Source organism: Vipera ursinii (assembly GCF_947247035.1).
Source record: "Vipera ursinii genome assembly, chromosome: 17".
NCBI lineage: Eukaryota > Metazoa > Chordata > Lepidosauria > Squamata > Viperidae > Vipera > Vipera ursinii.
In genome coordinates, this window is record NC_139530.1 from 935,714 (window position 1) to 951,398 (window position 15,685).

Genomic DNA, 15,685 nt, shown 5'->3' on the forward strand with positions numbered 1-15,685 from the left:
TTCATTAAGAAGCTGCGTCGTCTTGTGTCTGGATGGGCTCCTGGCGGATGAAATTAGGAGAGAAACAGCTGTTGCGCTTTTCTTTGTTTCATAGTGCTTAATCTGCCAATAATTCCAGCCTTCGCTGCCCTTTTTAATGTCTCCCTTCATCCTTCATATTAAATGTGTTTTGTTCATTAAATGGCCTCAGGCCGCAGGTTCAAAGAGCCAGTAGGGACCAAACGGGACCTTGCTCACCGGGATATCTCTCTCTCTCTCTCTCTCTCTCTCTCTGTGTGTGTGTGTGTGTGTGTGTGTACAGGGGGTGTGGGTGTGATTTGGCCTGGTTCTTTGGGGACGGAGAGAGTGTTGGCCTCAACTTTGGGAATGCCTGCCAAAGCAAATACTCTGCTTCTTTTCCTCCACTTTCCTTCCCTTCCCTTCAACTTCTCCTCCTCCTATTCCTTCCCCTTCTCCCTCTCTTTCTCCTCCTCCTCCTCCTCCCTTTCTCCTTCCTCTCTTTCTCCTCCTGCAGTGTCATTCAAGAGGTCAGTTGTGGGAGACTGAGAACAGCTAATTATCCAACCAACTGTTGCTAACGATCTCATTTCTCATCTTCTGCTGCTCTCTGTAGTTAAGCCAGGTATTAATTGCAGAACCTGGAAAGCTGTGAGTTCGAGTCCCGCCTCAGGCATGAAAGGCAGTTGGGTCCCCCACCCCTCTCATCCCAACCCACCTCACAGGGTTGTCGTCGTGGGCAAAATAGGGGGAAGAAGGAGCATTTCGTACATTTGCCAACTTGAGTTATTGGTAAAAATAATAAAGGCAGGATTTTTTTTTAAAAAAACCATTTTATTACTTTTAGACTTTCTCTAAGAGGAGCGGTCTCTCCTGCAGCCTGACATTTCTCTAAGCAGATTGCTGGGTTCAGGGTGCTGAAGGGGGCCACATTAGGGCCCCCACCAGGAGGGGCTGAGCAGACCCACAGTCAGAGCAACACACACACACACACACACACACACAGCAAAGCATCCGAGCCCCACATTGGCCAATTCTCAAGCAAGGCAGCTCTGCTCACTCGCCAAGACAGCAAGCTGGGAATTTAAATTCCTAAAGCAGATTTTCTGGCCTTTGCGATCCAGCCTGTTTCTTCCAGATGCCTCTTTCATTTTTAATTGGACTTTTCTGCCTGGTTTTCACATCTCATTGTGCAAGAAGCCATCAGTGGGGTGAATCCAGGACGGGCCCCGGGGACTTCCAAAAGCTGCGTTGCGCACACGATCCCAGTCTCTCGTAACCTGCTAAGAACTACGCAAGGATCATGCGAAGCCTTAGCGTAATGCTGTGGTGAGGCCACACTCGAAAGACGGCGTCTAGTTTTGGTCACCACAATGCAAAAAAGAGGTTGAGACTCTGGGAAGAGTGCAGAGAAGAGCAGCAAAGATGATCGGGGGAGTAATTAGGAGGCTGAAACATAGGAAGAACGGTTGCAAGAACTGGGGGATGTCTAATGAAAAGAAGGACTAGGGGTGCCATGACAGCAGCCTTCCAGTATTTGAGGGGCTGCCACAAAGAAGGGGGGCTCCACCTATTCTTCAAAGCACCTGAAGGCAGGACGAGAAGTAATGAGTCATTATTTTAATGACATTATTTTAAAGAATGATTAAAGAGAGTTCCAACCTCTTTAAGGAGAAATTTCTTGATAATGAGAACAATTAATCAGTGGCGCTCCCTCACTGGAGGTTTTCAAGAAAAGATTGGGCAGACATTCGTCCAGAATGCTGGAGGGTCTCCTGCTTGAGCAGGGGGTTGGACTAGATGACCTCCAAGGTCCCTTCCAGCTCTACGATTCTGTGTTCTATCTCTTTCCCCTTCCCGGGGGCCGGTCTTGAAGCCATCATGTACACACACGTGTGCTCTGCTGGGTGTCAGGTTCTGTTGTGATAACCGGTGAATTGAATCACTCTCCCATCCTCTCCTCCTCCCCCCCCCAGGGCTCTCATTGTTTGCCCATCACATCAAATCATGGTTTGAAGCCGGCAGGGAGAAGATTGCCCAGGCAAAGCAATATAGAGATGTTTCCCGTCGTTATAGCAACGGCGTCCAAACAATTGACACCGAGGCTAGCCGAAGGCGTTAGTGCGCAACTCCTTGCTCTACCTTGTCACAGCCTTGCCTTTCCCCGAGGATGCCGGAGTCGGAATGAATTTGACAGAATAACAGGACAACAGAGTCGGAAGGGGCCTCGGAGGTCATCTAGTCCAACCCCCTGCTCAAGCAGGAGACCCCCTAGACCATTGCAGACAAACCGTTGTACAGTCTCTTCTTGAAAACCCCTCATGATGGAGCATCCACAACTTCTGGTGGCAAGCTGTTCCACTGGTTAATTGTCCTCACTGTTAGGGGGGAGGAGGAGGGGGGGAATCTCTCTCTCTCTCTCTTTCCCCTCCACCCTTGCCGCCGAGGGAGGCAGGCTTCTTCCCTCAGAATTCTTTAAGAAAAAAAGATGCAAATGAGCAACCCAAACATGTCAGAAGTGTCCGTGGCTAATTATTCATTAGGCGTATAATTAGTACAGGGTGATCATGACATTTTAACGTGGCTCATTTTTATATCGGTGTCGGGATGAAACACGGCCGCAACAGGGCATTGGTGGGAAATGCCGGTTGGGGGATAGTAGGGGGGGTGGGTGGGAAAGAAATTTGGGGTCCCCTTTTTGGGCAAGCCGCCGTCAAAGGTCTCCAAGCTTTGTCAGGCTGACAAGTCAAAGGAACTCCTTGGCCATCTTGGTGTCATCTATAAATGTCCGTATTTGGACAGATGGGTGGATGGATGGAAGGAGGATGGGAAGGTAGGAAAGGGAGAAAGGAAGGAAGCAAGGAGGGAAGGAAGGAAGTAGGAGAGAAAGAAGGAAAGGAAGGAAGGAAGGAAGGAAGGAAGGAAGGAAGGAAGGAAGGAAGGAAGGAAGTAAAATGGCTGAATGGCTGAATGGATAAACGAAGGGGTTTCATCTCTTCTCCCCACTCCTCTCCGTTTCCTCTCCTCTCCTTTTTTCTCTCTCCTCCCCTCCCCTCTCCATAGCAGGGCGTTTTCCAAAGCTGTCCACCACTTCACAATTCGGCCTTCTCAAATTCTGCTGGTGACCCGCTCCCTCTGGGTTAAACCCTAGCCGCTCTTCCCGAGGAGGGCGCTCCGGAGGAGGCCAGCCCTGGAAGAACAGGGTGGATGGAAGGAGCCCGGCTTTCCCTTCCACCCGCCCTCTGGAAGTCCTGGAACAGCCAACAATTTCCCCTCTCTTTCCAGCCCGCCTCTCCTCTCCGGAGAATAGCGGAGGAGAGCCAAATTAAAAAAATGATCAGATTAGTTCCCACGCTCGCTCGCTCGCCGCTGCTGAATTGCCTTGCAAACCCTCATCCAAGACAGGAGGCAGAAAAGAGAGAGGGGAGGGGGGGAAAAAGGCAAGAGGATGGATGAATCCTGACAGCTCCTCGGATGAAGAAAAATGGTGGTTACCAGAAGGTTTACAATTTAACATCCGAATATTAAACACCAGGGATCGCCTGCCCAGCTCCTTCACTGCCTCCCCAGTGAGAAAATTGTTGAGAAAATTCATTTTGCCAGGCCTACCGGTTGCCAATAACATGGAAAGTCCTCTTTTATTAGCCAATTAAGACCTTGGTCCTTGGAGAACATAGTTGGCACGGAAAGACCTGCCACCGCGGAATTTAACTCAACCCAACGTTTCTTTCCCACGTGACGTTTCCACTTACGATCCTAGCCTACCCCTGCCACGCTAAATACAGGAGTCTTTTAAGCTGCCACGACACTGTGGGTTGCTGTTTTTCCCCTCCTTCCCTGGGAATGTCCCCACGTTCGCCTCCTCTGCAACCAGAGCTGACAGCGGAGTAGACCGAGCTTGGTGCAACTTAGGTGTCCTCCACGTGGTGGGAACGCTCAGAAGATGCGGCTGAGGTGGCCATCAGCGAAACGCCGGCTGTCACACTTTGAAGATCATGGAAGGGAGGGGTGTTTACCTGTCCTCCCCGGATCTCTTTGCAAGGTAGCTCAGCTCCAGGCAAACCGATTCGGGCCCTGCTGAAGTGTTGAGGAGCATCTCGGTCAATGAACTGACCAAAGAGAGAAGCAACGTGGAACTAAGGCGAAACTTCCTGACAGTCAGGACAATCAACCAGTGGGACAGAAGTTGCCTCCAGAAGTGGTGGGCGCTCCATCCCTGGAGGTTTTTAAGAAGAGACTGGACAGTCACTTGTCTGAGATGATATAGGTTCTCCTGCTTGAGCAGGGGGCTGGACTAGAAGACCTCCAGGGTCCCTTCCAGTTCTATTCTATTCTATTCTATTCTATTCTATTCTATTCTATTCTATTCTATTCTATTCTATTCTATTCTATTCTATTCTATTCTATTCTATTCTATTCTATTCTATTCTATTCTATTCTGCATAACAACTGCATTGAATAACAGAGTAACAGAGTTTGAACATATATCTATCATCTATCTCCTATCTCTTCTATCTATATCTACCATCTCTCTCTCTCAATCTCTATTTCATCTATCATCTCTCATCTATATCATCTAATCTGTCTATCTCATTTATCATTCAGCTATCATTTGTATCTATCTCTATTTATCTTTCTTTATGTATCTATCATCTAATCTCTATCTATCTATATCTATCTATCCATCTATCTATCTATCTATCTATCTATCTATCTATCTATCTATCTATCTATCTATCTATCTATCTCCATCTGTACAGATTGTCCTCGACTTACGATCACAACTGAGGCCAAAATTTCTGTGGCCAAGCAACACAAATTGTGAAGTGAATTTTGCCCCATTTTATGACCTCTCTTGCCACTGTTGTTAAGTGGATCGCTGCAGTTGTTAAGTTAGGAAGACGGTTGCTAAGTGAACCTGGCTTCCTCCTTGACTTTGCTTCTCAGAAGGTCGCGAAAGGGGATCTCACCCCAAGGGGATGTCGTAAATATGAGTCAGTTGCCAAGCGTCTGAATTTTGATCACGGGACCATGAGGAGGCTACCGTAGTTACAAACCACATTTTCCAGTGCCGTTGTAACTCCAAATGGTCGCTAAGTGAACCGTTGTTAAGTCGAGAATTGCAAGAAAGGGTAAACCTCACAATTCTTCAACAACCTTAGCTACTAGTGTGTAATATTTCACACCCAGCCAATAGCACTGTAACTGCATTTTTATACGGTTGTATGAAAGACCGCTTTTGCTCTTTGCTTATCTCAAAATAGTGTATTACTATCTGGCTTCCCATTTTCTCTCTTTTATCTTATCTCCGATTTCACCCTTTATAACTCTTACGTTCTGTAGTTCTAAAATCCAATTTGTTTAGACCCTTTGCTACCTTCTCTCAGTTTTTCTTAATCCTGATTTTTTTTAAAAAAAAATCATCTGGGCATCTACTGCTAAGCCCACACAGTCATTTACATGGCCTGTTATTGTCATTTATTGGCGTTGTTTGCCACCAAATTCCCCTCCCATCACAGAATAACAGAGTCAGAAGGGACCTTGGAGGTCATCTAGCCCAACCCCCTGCTCAGGCAGGAAACTCTATGCCATTCCGGACAAATGGCTGTCCGGTCTCTTCTTGAAATCCTCCCGTGACGGAGCATCCACAGCGTCTGAAGACAAGCTTTAATTGTTCTCGCTGTCAGAAAATTTCAGTCACTAAACAAGCCATTGCGAGGACTAACTGCAAACTAACCCTTCAATTTTCTCTGTGATGACTTGGGAATTCATTTCTGAGGGGTGATAAATAAATAGCTTTTATTTAAAAAAAGACAAGAGCTTTGCCGTTTCCCCCACGAGAAACACCAGCCCCATCTATATTTCCATTCACACATCAAATTCCGCCTCCCAGATTCGTCAGAAGCCTTTCCGGGCTCAAGCAGAGAAAACGCCAGATTGTATTTACACAAACGTGCCGAAAACCAGACACCGGTTACCAACACAAGCAGCTGAAGCCGCACGAGTTAAATTTAGTTTTTCAGCTCCAATTAGAGTTTAGGATTGGAAGGACGTCCTGGTTGGTTTGAATCCAAGCCAGCCATGCTTAGAGAGTGGGGAAGGGACTGAGGTTGGCCAGATCCTGGTTTAATAATCGTGCGGACACGATGGCTCACTGGGAGCCCTGATCTCAGAAGAACATGGTTAATTGGTTAATAATAGGGGCACGAAGGAAGCTACCTTGGCAGAGGAGAAGTTAGATATAAATGGGACTAGAAGGGATGTCCCCTGCTCCAGCTGTGGGTTGGACTAGAAGACCTCCAGGGTCCCTTCCAGCACTATTCTGATTGGCTGGCCTGGATGGCTTTGGATTTAGAGGCCGAGAGAACAACCCCACCGGTCCTTGTTTGTGGCAACGAGCTCAGCCTAAAACGTGCACACAGGCACGCCTACCGCACAGCGCGCAACCCTTGCAGCTTCCACCGGAGGCCAGGAATGTAATATCTGCCGATTCTGAGCCATACATCTTGGTGGGTGACAAATCACTTTTTAATTGCCTCGGGGAAGAAACGCATTAGTCTTCACTTTACGTGAGACTCATAGTAACGTTCGGCCCAACCGAAGTTATCCATCTTAGGCGATCTTCGGAGCGGGGAAGTCGGGGCCGGGGAGGTTGTGGTGGGGGGATTGGGAGAGTTGCCTCCGAATTACGCAACCCTCTTGCAGGGGGTGTGCCCGGGGGGAGGACCCCAAAGACTTTGCAAGGGGGGGGATCTTATGCTGAATCTGTCCTTAACGTACTGTATATTTCTGTACTATATGCCTGCGCCATTTGGTCTGGGGCCTTAAAGGCATTTTTTACACTTAACTTTCCTTTTTTTCCTTACGTTCCTTGCATTGTTTTTCTCTTTCTTTCTTTCTTTCTTTCTTTCTTTCTTTCTTTCTTTCTTTTTCCTTCCTTCCTTCTTTATTTCTTTTCTTCCCTCTACCCCTCCTTCTTTCTTTCTTTCTTTCCTTTCTTTTCTTTCTTTCTTTCTTTCTTTCTTTCTTTCTTTCTTTCTTTCTTTCTTTCTCATTTTCTTTCTTTCTTTCTTTCTTTCTTTCTCATTTTCTTTCTTTCTCTTTCTTCTTTCCATTCTTCCTTTTCTTTCTTTCTACCTCTCTTTCACTCTCTCTCATTCTCTCTTTTTGTTCTTCTCCTTTTCACATCTGTTACTTTCACCATTGCTCTGTTCTGGATCCACTCGGGAACTCATTATATTCAGAAATAGAGGACAAATTAGATTTTTTTAGATAATTACCTTAAATGATTAGGCTGATGATCTCAGATTAGTTGGAAATTTAGGAGGAATATTGGAATTTTAGAAGTGATAATTGGACATTAATTTATTTATTTTTTTACTGATGGAGACGATGCACAGAACTTGTTCCAAAAAAAAATGTATCAAATATTTGGTTAAATTTTTACTGTCAGGAAGTTTCTCCTTAGTTGTAGGTTTGTTCTCACCTTGATACGTTTCTATCTGTTGCTTCCTGCCCTGCCCTCAGGTGCTTTGGAGGATAGGTGGACCCCACTTTTCTCTGGACAGGACAAGAAGCAATGGATGGAAGATCATTAAAGAGAGAAGCAACCTAGAACTAAGGAGAAATTTCAGGTCAGTGAGGACAATTAACCAGTGGAACTGCTTGCCTCCAGAAGTTGTGGGGTGCTCCATCACTGGAGGCTTTTAAGAAGAGACTGGACAGTCATTTGTCAGGAATGGCCTAGGGTCTCCTGCCTGAGCAGGGGGTGGACTAGAAGACCTCCAAGGTCTCATCCAAATATATTCTTCTATGTTCTATGTTCTAAACAGGCTAGAAAAATGGTGATTTTTTTTTTTTTAAAAATCCAAGCCTTGGAATGAAACACCATCTTTCTGTTGTGCTATTTTTGTCGAGTTGGCATCCACCGGAGGTAAATGTCAAACCGTTTGTGTCAAAAAAAAAAAGAAAAAAAATTAAGGCGCAAGGGGAATATTTTCTTTCTCCCAGGAAGCGGGAGAAAAAGAAAAAAAGAGAGTGACACGAAGCTGTGCAGAAAGAATCAATATCTCCAGCGGTCGATTTTTCCCCCAGTTGTGAAATAAAATCCATCTCTCGGGTTCGGCAGAAGGAGAGGAATCCAAAATCTCGAAGCCTCACTGGCAAAAAAAAAGGAGAGAATTTTAGCCCTGTCCCCTGAGTTAAATCAACAAACACACAGGTAGTCCTCCACCATCACAATTTTCTGTTGCTAAGCGAGACAGATGAGACGCCGCAAGCGTCCTCCATACCGGCGGTTCATTTAGCCAACGTTCAAAGTTACAACAGCACTGGAAGAAAGGTTCACGTGCTGAAAATTCAGCCTCTTGGGCAACCGACTCGTATTTGTGACGGTCGCAGCGTCCTTCCAACCAGCAAAGTCAATGGGGGAAGCCCGATTGCTTAATGACCGGGTTACTAGACTACCAACTGCCGTGATTCGCTTAACGACGGTGGCAAAGAAAGGTCGTAAAATGGGGCAAAAACTCACTCGACAACTGCTTTGTATAGCAACGGAAAGTGGGGGCTCAGTTGTCGGAAGCCGAGGACTCCCTGCGCCATTTTTAAGAACGCCCCTGAAAAACCGCTTCCGTAAGCGTTTTCGTAGGCTACTAAAACAAAATCTTCCCATTTTCGCTCTCCCCGTAGCGTTGTGCCTGCTTGGGAGTGTGCAATTTTTTTGTAGTATTGTGGGAGTTTTTTTGTTGCTTTTTTTTTTTTGGTAAGAACTCCATTAGACAATGCATAGGGGTGTGAAAACCGAAGCCTAATTATGTTCCTTTTTGCATATTAACTCAGGAGCTGCAAATTGCATCGGAATGCATTAAAACGTGAAGAAGAGCCATTCTCTTTCGCTTCCGTTTTCTTAAAATAATTCCCAAAGCAAGATATTATTATCATGATAGACGGAGTGTGACTTTTGTTTTGTTTCATCCCGGTCTAACGCGTGATATCCTCACTCATCTTATTCTGGGTTCTTTATTATTATTTTTTTCTAACTTTTAGAAGCATTCTAAAATACTTCTGTGTTTTTTTAAAAATATTTTCTAGGGATGGAGCAATGAGCATTGTAGCATTTTGTGACCTATTAAGATGCATTTTAGGATTTGCTGTAGGGAGCACATAAGTAGACCTTGACTTAGTGGCCGTTTGTAGACACTTGCCCTTCAGGAAATCTTCTTCCTTCCTTCCTTCCTTCCTTCCTTCCTTCCTTCCTTCCTTCCTTCCTTCCTTCCTCTCACGTCTTTCCTTCCTCCCTTCTCTATTTCTGCCTCCTTCCTTCCTTCCTTCCCTCCATGCGTGCATGGCTGGCTAGGGAATTCTGGGAGTTGAGGTCCAGCCCCCAAGGCCGAGGGAGGTCCAGGGCTGCCCCCTGCCCTTCTTTTCTCATCCAGCCCCATGGGAGACACGGGATTGGCGCCGACACGTGTCTCCTGATGCTCAGGGTCCAAACAGTGACACCCACCCACCCCCCGGGCCGTGAAAAGCGGATGCCTCGCAGGCCCTGCAGCCCGAGGCGAGAAGGAAGGCAGGCAGGCGGCCTTTGCTCGGGAAGCCCCCCCTGCTCGGGAAAGCCCCGGTCGGGAAGCCCGTTTGTGCAAAAGCCTTGAATTCGCTTCGCTGGGCATCCTCGCCGGAGTCACAGCGCCCCCTGGCGTCCTTCTGGGGCAGCACAACCCGCCACTTTTGGCAGGGAAATCCGTTTTTTCCTTCATGCAGGCTTGCAATCCTTCCTGCTGCTGCGGGCTCTGGAAGGGGAAGCGGGGAAGACCCTCTGCAGGCGCCCAAACACGCCCTCCCCCTCCCTCCCTCCCTCCCTCCCTCCCTCCTTCCTCTTTCTCACCCTCCCTGCCCAGCGTCTTCCAGAAGAAATTGGGCAGGCATTTGTCCTGAACGGTCTCCTGCTGGAGCAGGGGGTGGGACTAGGAGACCTCCGAGGTCCCTCCCGACTCTGCGGTTCTGTTCTCAAAGATACTGCTGTATGGTAGAAGTGGCTCTCGGCTTTCTCCCAGTGTCTCCCAGTTTCACGCTGGGAACGCCATCCCCGGGCATCTGGTCCAAAGCTGAGCTCCTCCGCCCTCCTGTATGCCATCAACTCCAGGTTTTTATGGAAAGGGCTTGGGGAGCTTGACTCGATTTGGCCCGCTGCTCAAAGTCAGAATGTTGCCCCCCCTGCCGCCACCCCCCCTTGCCGTTGGCGTGCCTGCAATTCAGTTCTTGCTTTTTTTTCACGGCATCCAAACTGGGAGCCACTGAACAACCACGGGCAGAGAAAGCAAATTGAAGCATTGATTTATCTATTTGTTTTGCAAACAGGCCGAGTGGCTTCATTACACAGCGGTCCTCCGAGAGGGCCTCCCCTTGGCTGGCCTTAGAAATTAACTCCCGTTTTTAATTTCTTTCTTTCTTTCTTTTTCTGGCTGCTGCAGCTTGGGGCTTAATTGGAGGAGAAGGGTGGAGGGAGACAGGGGCGCCCGAGGAAGGGGAGAAGGCAGGGGGGTTAAGGCAGAAGAGCGGAGTGTCGCTCCAGGAGATGGACCAGAAGTAAGGGCAGGGGGCTTTCAAGGGCATGCTGGGAAAAACGTCCGCCCAAAGAACTGGTCGATAGAGGTCATCTGTCCGGAAGGCTGTACGGACGGACTTCTGCGCTAAGCAGGGGGTTCGTTTGAATGACCTCCAAGGTCCCTCCTGACCCATCTAGCTCCTAAAATTCATCATGACTGTGACCATTGAAATTTACAGGGGCACTGAAAACGCTTACTTCCAACTGAGACGGATGGACGGATGGATAGGGAGGGAGGGAGGGAGGAAGGAAGAAGGAAAAGATAGAGAAGGGAGGGAAGGAGAAGGGGAGTGAGGAAGGAAGGAGGGAAGGAAAACAGAGAGGAAGGACGAAATGAAGGAAGAAGCCGACAGGAAGGAAGGAAGGAAAACGGAGGGAAGGAAGGAAGGAATCAGGTAATCTTCTGGATGCTCAGTGTGAAAAGCAGTCATAAGTCCCTATTTTCACTTGTAATTTCGAACGGTCGCTAAACGAACAGCTCCTGGGCTTCCCCCCCCCCCCAATTTCCAAAGCCGTCCTTTTCTAGCCACTTCCCCCCCCCCCCCGGTCTCTCCATTTCGATTGCAGCCCCCTCTCGCTCCCAACCCGCTAAATCACGCCAAGCTTCAGGTTGTGAATTGCATGTCTGAATCTGCCAATACAGGCCCATAAATCTCTCCGCACTTAGAAGAGCAGGTGGGAAATATCGCCGTCTCCTTCTTCCCCAGGAGCGGCTCTTTACGGGCCTTTGAGCGAAGGAAGGAAATCGTTCAGATCTGCAAAAACACACAAAAAACCCCCCAACCCTGCAAAATGGAAAATACTTGACCACCGGCTGAAGGGCTAGGAAGGAAAGTTCGGGGGGGGCTCAGTTTCATGGCTGGGGAGGGGGATTCCCCAGGGGTGGGCGTGGGGCCAGCTGGGCCTAGATTGCCCCTCCCCCTTGGGCTCCCTTAGAGCGCCCCTCCCTAGGTCAGGGGCTCAGGGGAGACCCCACTTTCCCATTCAGGGCGCCTGGCAGGAAGAGCAGGTGGGTTTCGTCTCGGAGGGAGGGAGGAAGGAAGGAAAGATGGAGGGAGGGAGGGAGGGAGGAAAAAGACGGAGGGAGGGAGAAAGGGAAGGAAGGAAGGAGAAGGATGGAGGGAGGAAGTAAGGGAGGAAAAGATGGAGGGGGGAATGAAAAAGGAAGGAGAAGATGGAGGAAGGGAGGAAGGAAGGAAGGAAGGAAGGAAGGAAGGAAGGAAGGAAGGAAGGAAGGAAGGAAGGAAGGAAGGTCCTTCTCCTACCCATCTACTTTTCCTCCTCCTCTCTTCCATCTCTTTTTTCCTCCTCCTCCTCCTCATCTCATTTTCATCTTCCTCCCTTCTTTCCCTTCCTCCTCTACCACTCCTCCTTCTCCCTCTTTCCTTCTTTCTCCTTCTCCGCGTTCCTTTTCCATCTTTCTTTTCTCTTCCTCCTCCTCCCTTATTCTTTTGCTTGCTCTCCTGTGATCCCTTTCTTGAGGCCCTCCTTAAAATAAGACCTTTAGAACTAGGCGCAGTATATCCTAGCCGGAGAGAGTTGTGTGCGAAAAGGGGTCAGAATTGCACCTGGGAGGAGAAGGCCACAACCCATTTTGTCCCGACGTTGTACGTGTGAAGACATTCATATTCGTGTTGCTTCCAATTTTTATCCAGCTGAAAATGTTTTTGGATGTCTCGATCGAAAGCCGAAAGAAAAAAAAATAGTAGAAACGTAGGACAATTGTCCTAAAATTTATGGCCAAAATTAAGCTGTCCTCTGGGTCTAACCCTGGCAGGAACCGCCTGGTGGGTATTATTTTTCCACAGCCTTCACTTCAGTTGCCAGGACAAATAAACCCCCTCCTTTATATCATCCAGAGTTGGCCGCCATCCACACAACAGCAACAACCCAATTATTTGTCAGTGGACTTGGATCCGAGGCTCCTTGGAAAAGCCCAGAGCTCCGGGAAAGGTTACTTCCTGTTTGAATCCAGCTCCTCTTGGTTCAGGACCATGGAGAGGGCCAGGCAGAGTGAGCTGCTGCAACAGTGAGATTACCAAGGATAGAAGAATCATGGAGGGGACCTTGGAGGTCTTCTAGTCCAACCCCCTGCTCAAGCAGGAGACCCTAGAACATTCCAGTTAAAAGCTTGTCCAGTCTCTTCTTCAAAGACCTTCAGTGATGGAGCACCCACAACTTCTGGAGGCAAGCAGTTCCACTGGTTAATTGATCTGGGATTATAGAATAACAGAATATTTATAAAATGATGATGATGATGATGATGGCAGGATACCAACAAATAAATGCAAACCAAATAAACTGCATGAGGAGGCATGCATAAATAAATAAATAAATAAAATTAACCCTAGATTCGCGTTTTTCCACCCAGGTTCCCGTGTCTTGTGGATGATGGTTGGTCGGGTGCTTCCCTGAGTTTGCCAGCCAGTTTTGCAATTCAAACTCGTGTTTAATTGGGTTCTTCTTGCTCTCCCCATGCAGCGAAACGCAGCCTTCCAGAATTGGCTTTCTTAATCAATATCTTTATCTAGGGCAGAATCGCAACCCGATCGCAACGCGCTCCGAGAAATTAAATGCACAATCTAATTAGGATGGCTTGTGTCTTTGGAAAGCGAAACACTGACGGAGGGAATTAGATGCTCATAAAAAAAATATACATTTTTTTTTCCTGCTCGCCCTGCTGTTATGGTTGATGCTGCTGACAGCTTTCGGGATGTGTGTGTGTGTGTGTGTGTCTTTTTGCAACTGTTTTATGAAGAAAATCACAGCCTCTGGCTAGGAGTAGCCCAGCCTGCCAGGAACACAGCCACCCTTCGTTGTGTAGTCAAACACACCAAAGGGCTGAGATGAAGGGAGGGCGGCCCACAAAATACTCGGTTGTCCCAGGAGAAGGGATGAGAAACAATCGGATTACAAAAAAAAATTCCATTCTGCTTGGAAGTTGGGGGAAAATTTCCAAACAAAGAAGACGCTCCATTGAAAAGTGCCGGGCTGTTTTTTACTGAAGAGGCTGGATACGGGTGGTCCTCAGCATATGACCACAATGGAACCCCAAATTTGTTGTCGCTAAGCAAGACAGTTGTGAAGTGAGTTGAGTTGAATTGAATTTAGAGTTGAGTTCAGCTGGTTTGCTTTAGTTAGGCTGAGTTGAGTTGAGAGTTGAGTTGAAGGTTGGGTTGAAGATTGAGTTGAAAGTTGAGTTGAAGTTCGAGTTGAAGATTGAGTTGAGTGGAGAGCTGAGTTGAGTTGGTTTGACCAGATTTAAAGAAGTAAGCCAAAATCTAGAATCACCATTTATGTCTGTCTGATTGAACCTTTGACTTAGCTATGTAAGGAACAAAATGGAGGTATTTTCTGAACTCCTTCCCGTCTCTGAAGCCCAGCCTGGCTCTCTGCTCGCCCTGCAGAAGGGAAAACACTTGGCCATAGACGCCCCGGGTCTCTCGGCAGCCTGGCATGGGGCACAAATTTAATATAGAGAAATGCCTGGTGCACCATCAAAAATCTTTGTTGGAAGAGAGATGAAAGCTGAGGCACGCAAACCAGCTTCGTTGAGCATCGGGCTGTCAAGGAATGAAATGAATCTCCTGTGGGCTCCTTGAGACAAGCAAGGATGGGAGGACTCTTGCTGTTAAGAGGCAGAACCCTCATCCCAGCCCCTCCAGATAGAAGGGGCTGGCAAGTTGTCCGTCAAAGAGACAGATGAAGGAACGGGAGACCCTTCTCTTATAGTCGCGGCACAGTGGGAGACTGATTGCGCGCATGTTCAACCTCGTAGTTAGAAACAGAGCAGAGGAACACGTGATCTCCCCCATTTCAGCTCTATCTCAGCTGAATTCCAATTTTTCCTGTCTCCTGGGGTCTGGGAAAAAAAAAGACCAAGTCATGGTGGAGATGGGATGGGATGGGAGCAATTAAAAAAAAAGAGGGTGGGACTCTGGAAAGAGTGCAGAGAAGAGCAACCAAGATGATTAGGGGACTGGAGGATAAAACATACGAAGGACGGTTGCTGGAACTGGGTATTTCTAGTTTAACGAAGAGAAGGACGAGGGGGGACATGATAGCAGCCTTCCAGTATCTCAGGGGCTGCCCCAAAGAAGAGGCAGTCAAGCTATTCTCCCAAGACCCTGAAGGCAGGTCAAGAAGCAACGGATGGAAACTCATCAAGGAGAGAAGCAACCTGGAACTAAGGAGAAAGTGCCTGACGGTGAGGACAATTAACCAGTGGAACTACCTGCCTCCAGAAGTGGTGAATGCTCCATCACTGGAGGTTTTTAAGGTCAGCAATTTGTCTGGAATAGTGTAAGGTCTCCTGCTTGACCATCAGGTTGGGCTAGAGGACCTCCGAGGTCCCTTCCAACTCTGTTATCCTTTTCTATGTCAGAGCCATTTGCTCCGACCAATCCACTTTTTCTGGCTGCCGCCTCTCAGGGCTCTGATCTTTCCCCCGAGAGGACCTCCGCTTGGCCCTTCGGGGAGACGTTTTTTCTCCCAGCATCCTCGGAAACTGGACTGCTTTCAAGAGAGATTAATCGGCTCTTGGGCTCTCTTTGCAAAAGGTTGTGCGGAAAAAGAGAGAGTTCTCGGCTCTTTTGCAAAAGACGTGCAGAAGAGCGAGCGCTGAGGTCGCGGGAGAAGTTCAGATCAATTAAAACAATTTACTTTGCGGCTAATGGTTTCAGAGCATTCTAATTTATTAGCCGGCAAATGCCGTCAAAAGCACCATTCATTTGGTTTGCACAGAGGGAACCGTAACAAGTTCTCGGATAAATTAAGTCTAGGATTTGGGAAGGAGCTTTTGCAGCGAGGGGTTGAACGCCCTTGCCTGCCAATCAGCTTTAGGCCTGCAGAGTTTGCTGCAAACTATTAAAACTTCCAATCGGTTCTTTGGGGTTTTCTCTCTTCTTTTTCAAAGGCTCCTTTTAATCTGAGCAAGAATCCAGAGCTGGGTTCAAGGTCCAGAGGAGGAGCAGAAGGGGGTGTTGAAGTGAGGTGTGGGGGGGTTGTTTATTCCTTTGCTGGTTTCTGCCCTCCCAGACAAAAAAAACCCAAGAACTAATTCTACCAGGCTACATTAATAGGATC